Here is a 6,529-nt window from a genome sequence, read left to right as displayed (position 1 = left end):
ATAGTGCAGCGAGGAAATTAATAGAAATATAAAATGGTCTGCTTTGCATTCACCAGACATTTGTGTGAGGATAAACAGTGACTGACTGACTCGTATTTGATCCTCTTGGTTTTTCCTCGAATCCCTGGAGGCCAGAAGCATGTCAACTTCTCAAATGGCCTTTTTGCTATTTGTAGTTTTTGCCATTTTTGGTTTGGAATCAACATGTTTTTATCCTCACAGATTTGTCTTGAGCCATTTCCACATTTTTCAATAGCATTTCTGCTTTGATAGATGGATGGAGATTTGTACTTTATGCAACAAAAAAAAACTAATCTTGGATTAAGCTGCATTACCATTTTAAGGTCAGAGGAGCATTACATTACTTTGGGATATTTGTTATAGATCAGCACAAGTGAGGCCGTCGTTTAAGGTGTGTTTTTATAAAGGTTGATCCCCATAATCCACGAACAAAGCAAAATGAGCATGATTGTGAGATATTAGTTCTCTTTATGAATATACATTCCTTCTGGGAAACCCCTGCCCATTTAAATAAAGAGATGTGTAGCTACGTATAAAAACCTACAGTTAATCCTATAGTACTTTGTGCAAAAACACGCTGAGTGTTTCAAAGGTGTAAACCACAGGCAAAGAAAGAGCGATGCCTCACGCCCCGATGACAGTGTCTGAGGTGCAATGTGAGTCTGTATTAAGTGGCTGGCACCCACCGTGTTTTAACAGGTGATCGTGGAGAGTCATTGACATTGAGAATCTCGCAGTGAGCAATTGCGATGTGATCCACACGCTCTCTCCAGATGTTTCCCAACATGCAAAGGGAGACAGACCTGCCCTGGCTCCCCCCTAGAAGCTAGAGAGCACTCAAGAGAGCACGTCGCTCTGCCAAAGACTCACAATCTTCAACAATATTTTTAAAAGTAAAAATGTTAAATCAACACCAGGGATCTGTATTTTCTCCAATCTTTTTCCATCTGGACTTTGAACAGTACTTTTTTTCAAACAGTAATCACTATAGTAATCCCTTTAGAGTGTTTCTAACATCCATTTCTGTTTTCTAGGTGGAACAGAAAAATACAGGCGGCAGTAGATTGTTGATGGAGTAACACGTGGCTTCTTTACAGTGTCTGAAAAAAGTTTTGTCAACGGAGTATAGCCAAAAATAAATTATAGGTTAGATCTGTTTTACCAACGTCAGTTGTGATTTTCGAGCTTAAATAAATCCACATTCGCAGCTTGTTTGGTGACAGATCTCGGCTTCTCGGATGTACTTGGAGGGGCTGTTGTGTGTCTCCCTTTCTCTGTCGTGACTCATTTTAAACTTATAGCAGAGCTGCATGTTTTCGTTTATTTTCTCTGATGATGTCATGATTGCTAAATAACAATTTGTATTGTTAGCTCGGTAATGACAAGCAGAAATGTATCAGTGATCACAGAGAGAAGGAGGAACCTCCACCTTTAACCCCCTCCCCCTCTCTCTCAGAGCCGGTCGTTGGACCACTAGCCCTCCATCTGGCCGAGCCTCTTCTCTCTCTGGGAGCACGACTTCATTACAGAGATGAATTGTCTTGTTGGGAGGACCCGCCTGCCCCCTCTCACGGGAGAAGGGGGCGGAGCCATCGCTGGACATCAGGGCATCCTGCGGCGACCCCGGCTTCAGGGGTCAGTTCACCCACTGTTTGAGAAGCATCTCACGCAACGCATCGCTGGATGACCGCCCCCTCTTTGTCAGCCCCAGGCCCTCTGGCAGCCGCACCAAGCAACAATGCACGGAACATCTTTGGATATTTTACTTAATGAGTCTACACTTACGGATGAAACATGTGAAACGTGAATCTATTTTTATGCCAGATGAAAAGTCTAGTAAGAGAAGATGAAGTATTTTTTATATTTACTACAGTTTTGTTTGGCTGTTTTTCCAGATATTTTATTGTCCCCTTCAGCAATGTAACAGAGCACTCGTGAATCTTACAATTGAATTGAGTGATTCTGCAAGTACTGCCAAGTCTCATGATGAAAGGAGTTTGTTGGATGGTCATTTAGTGGCACAGGCAGACTGTAATCTCTCTGATGGTGGTCTATTTAAAGAACAGCTGACCTTGTGCACCATTGTGTAGAACAGAGGGCCAGTTTTTTTTTGCAAGCCATGCATGTGCACTGTCAGGTCCAGCCAGTTTTATAAACTGTGGTTAGGAAAATCGGTCCCGTTTGCAAAGTAGGCTGTAGACACGCAAACCCTTGGAGACGTCTGTGTGGCTGAGCTGGGAAGACTCGGTTTAGTTTAGAGAGTGTTTGATCAGCTCCTCGGGGGGGGGGGGGGGGGGGAAGCAGCACTTTCCTCCCGTGAGGACACGGTTCACGTGTGTCATTGTAAACTGTACATGTGAACAGTCTGATTACAATGAGAGTGAAAAGCAATGCTCAGTAACGTTTCATTTGATACACATTTGATTCATATTCACCAGATGGCCAGAAAACCAAAATGGATATTTGTTGGTAAACAGAAAACTATTTTCCTTTACAGGTTTCTTGACGTGTTGCATTCACGTTGGAGAATGTTTGATTCCTGACCTTTCGTAGCATCACTATAGGCAAGACAATGTCTTACATTCCCACATCAGCATCAGCTGGAGCATGTTCTTTATGGAGTGCTATTTTGCAAATGTTAGCATGCTAAACTAGGACAATGATTGAAACCATGAACGTTTTGGAAGAGAGACAAATACTTGAAGTTGGTCCATATTGGGCCGTGTGGCCGAAACGTTGCTATGAAAGGTGCTTTGTTGTTTTTGTTTTTTCACTGTAAGGTACGGTCTTTGAAACAGTTGTTAAAACCCAGCCAGTAAAGAATTAGTGTTTCTTTTATAGCTTTTCCTCTGAAATGTCCTCGCTGCATTCTTGCCACGCAGCTAGAGGCAGAATTCTGTGGGGCTGGCGGTGAACCAACTCAGAAATGTGTTATTGTTGTGGAAAAAATTATTTTAAGTACTTGCTTTACAACGCCGCTCGAGGCATGCCCGTTTCTGCGGACAACCCTGCATCTTTTCTTAAATGATATGCTTTACAAGATTTTCTTTTTAAATGAATGCATAAAAAGAACAATGTCAAAACAGCATGTTGTGAAACACTCTTCGGAATAGCTTTGTTCTAAAAGTGCTCCGTGTGATGTATTTTTCTGTTAAGTAAGATCAGTGAACGCATGAGCCTTTGAATACACTCTATCACCTCTTTGTGGATGAGTCCAATCTGCATTATTATAGTCTCTTCCACGGCTGAACCTCTTAATTTGTAAATTACATTTTTCCACCTTCACAAATTTGCATAAAAGTCTCTTGCTCATTTGACAGCTTGAGTGATTATAGAAGGTTTCCTCCAAACAGGTTATTCTGATGCTGCTAGATTGTTCTACCTCAGAGGAAACTTTAAAAAAAGTATTTCAGCTTTTGCCCGCCGGTTCTACAGTGGAGCACAAAGCAACCCAACAGGTTCCCTCGTCCTTCACTTTGAAAAACCTACATTTACAACAAGAACTTTGTTCCCCTACATGGGACTAACTTTGACCTGAATGGTCAAAGTTGACCGAATCTGTGACAAGGGAGTCACATCAAATTAGCTGTTTTTTTGCTATGTTACATCAGCTGGCAAATGTATTTCGATCTAGAACGCGTCGTACTTGTCTCCCTGTAGGTAAAAGGTCCCAGGTTTTTACGGAGAGGAAGCCTTTTCTGCAACAAGAGCCCGGAGGCTCACTGCGGCGAGCGTGAGCCGGCGTTATTCCAAAAAAACAAAGCCTCCTCGCCGTGGAACGTGCTGCTAAATATTTGGGGTATTAGCCTGCCATTGTTTTCCCGCGTGGACCTCGGCCCCGCGCCTCAAGCAGTATTCCCCCGAAGATGATATAACACTCAAGTGCAATTCGATCACGGCCTCCGCGGTTGAACCCAAGCCAGAGGCTGCGATTTCAAAAGCCTGCTGAAACTATTCAAAACACCAGGGGCCCGTTAGCGGCCCCCGGATAATGAATTCCACGGCAGTGTGGGCCTCAATGTGTGGGAGACTCGGGGGCTTAGCTAAATAAACCATGTCTGGCTGAGTGGCCCCCCGATGGTGCCCGGGCCCCCGTGGGGTGGGCGAGAGCCTGCCTGGTCTCACACAGGTCACCGCACTCACCCTCAGTGTTAATGACAGCCTCATTTACCCTAAACTCACCGTCGACGTCCCACGAGTCACACCTCCGCGCCGCCGGCGCCGCCGCAAAGGAGCGGGCCGGCTTGAAAAGGGCGAACTGCGGCGGGCAGAGGGCTCGTAGGAGCTGTGCTGGTTGAAGCCGATAGCGGAGATCACCGGTCCTCCCCGTGGTGGGAGTGGACGGACTCTGATTTGATTTTTTTTTTTCTTCTTCTTCTTCTTCTTCTTCTTCTTCTCCTCTCTTCATTAACTATTCACATTTGCACCCGCGTGTGCAGATCAACATCGCCACTCCACGTGAGGCACAGAAGTTCAAAGCCAGCGTTGCTTGGAAGTGTGCACGCCCCCCCTCCGGGAGTTGCCGGGCCTCGGTCACCTGCAGGGCGGTGGGTGCTGAGAGCTTGGGCGTGTTGGGATCAGGGACTGAATATCCCTCTGAAGATGAGGAAAAGGTTTATGGCACGCTCCCAGGAGAGTGTCTCCTGCTCTTTGAAGCTCCTGTCTTGGTGGCTGCTCTTATCTTGGGGAAGGGATTATTTTATCTCCTCCTGTTCCTGTCGCTCTCTTCTTCCCTCTCTTCTTCTTCTTCTTCTTCTTCTTCTCCTTCTTCTTCTTCTGCCTCTCTCTCACTTCTCTCTCTCTCACATTCCGGATCTCTTCGGCGATCTCCTTGCCTCTCCTCTCTTACGCCCATCTTTTCCAATTCAACCCTTTCAGAGCACACCCAACCCCCTTTTTACCACCACCCCCCCCCGTCTCCTCTTTCTGCTTCCTCTGCTGCACCCCACTCAGTTTTTTTTCTTCTTCCCCTTTTCCCCCATATCTCCCCTATTCTACCCTTCGAGCTCATGACAGACTATGTAATTAATGAGCATCATAAACCTCTCTTTCTATTAGCTACCCATTAGTAAACCTGGCAAGCCTGTCATTTTGGACAAAAACACACAGCTCCTTCATTTGATCCCCACATCAAAGGGGGAACCCCACTGTTTTCGGCTGAATACACTAATTGTGTCCTCGTTCTGGATGGGGCTACACCCCCGCCGCTTCAGAAAAAGCGGCCAGTGCCGAGTGCAGATAGCAAAGAGAAGTACAGAAGCAGAAAGTATTGATTTTGGCCTGAATTTGGAACGTTCGGAAAACAGTCATTCAGTGGTGCGCCTGAAAGTCTGCACAAATGTGTGTTTATTTGCTGTTAATCACTTGCTCTGTTCAGCTTTACTCTGGACATATTTTGCAAAGGGGAAGCGTCTGGGCTTAAGGCCCCGTTAAGAGCTGCTGTTGAGATTAAAAGGAATCTTTAAGTGGGATTCTCCTATTTTACACTACAAACCAATAACATAAAGTACAGGATCAAGATAAATCTCATCTGGATGATTTATTTTTAACTCTGGTGTGTTTGTGAACATTGTGGTCTCACCGCCATCAAATCATTTTGTGCAGTTTAAGGCTTTTTTTGCTGCTAATGTGACAAAACTAATTAAGAAGATCAAAACAAGCTTTGAAGTGGGGTAAAGGCAAATTTCTACTCTACGCATCAGGGTACGACCGGCGTGGCGTAAATGTTGTCATCGCAGGATGTTCACGTCCGTGTGCTTTGTTGTGACTGTGCGGACTCTACGCTAACAGCGGTAGCTCGATACAGCCACACGTACAGTATATATGCGCTGCCACTGCTGTTAGCTTCTATAAATACACCAAAGGTGTGAATAGCAGTATGCTTTGACATCAAATCTTGTTCGGCGTTGCACCTCAGAAATTGCTAACATAAAGCGAGCAATTGCAGCTGAACGCCTAAAGTGCACCAACGTGTCCGGGAACATCGTGAAGCCAGGCCTCCTGACGTTTGTTCTCAGAATGCGAAACGCACGCCAGTCCGTCTTTCTCTCCTCGCCTGACACACATCACACGCTGGGCGGCCACAATGGGCCCGAGTCGCCGCCCGCTGCAGGAATCAACACTGTACCTCAGCCGCGATTGTCTTCTGCCCTTTTTGTAACATCTTCGCCCCTTTTGTTCCTCAAGATAAAGGCAACAGTCACATGTTTGAGCTTTGAGCGCCGGGCAGCTGCTCCTCTCTCCCGCTAACCGCGCTTCACATCCCCCCACCTCACGCCGCCAGGCAGCATTCCCTCCGGTGGGCTCCCCAGGCATCAGGCCCCTAACATTGTTACGGGGGACATAAATACAGACAAACCATTAGGGTCTACCCTTCAATGTCCCCATTATGCCCGTTTTAAGGGAGAACGGTGGGTTTTATGGCGGAATGAGCTGTAGTTGGCCACCAAGGTAGGGGGCTCCTCCGGGTCAATAAATACCTACATCAATCAGGCAGGTGCCTAACGAA

The sequence above is a fragment of the Pungitius pungitius genome, chromosome 4 (assembly GCF_949316345.1).
Source record: "Pungitius pungitius chromosome 4, fPunPun2.1, whole genome shotgun sequence".
Lineage (NCBI taxonomy): Eukaryota > Metazoa > Chordata > Actinopteri > Perciformes > Gasterosteidae > Pungitius > Pungitius pungitius.
The sequence above is the reverse complement of the archived record's forward strand: the minus strand, read 5'-3'. Positions refer to the sequence as shown.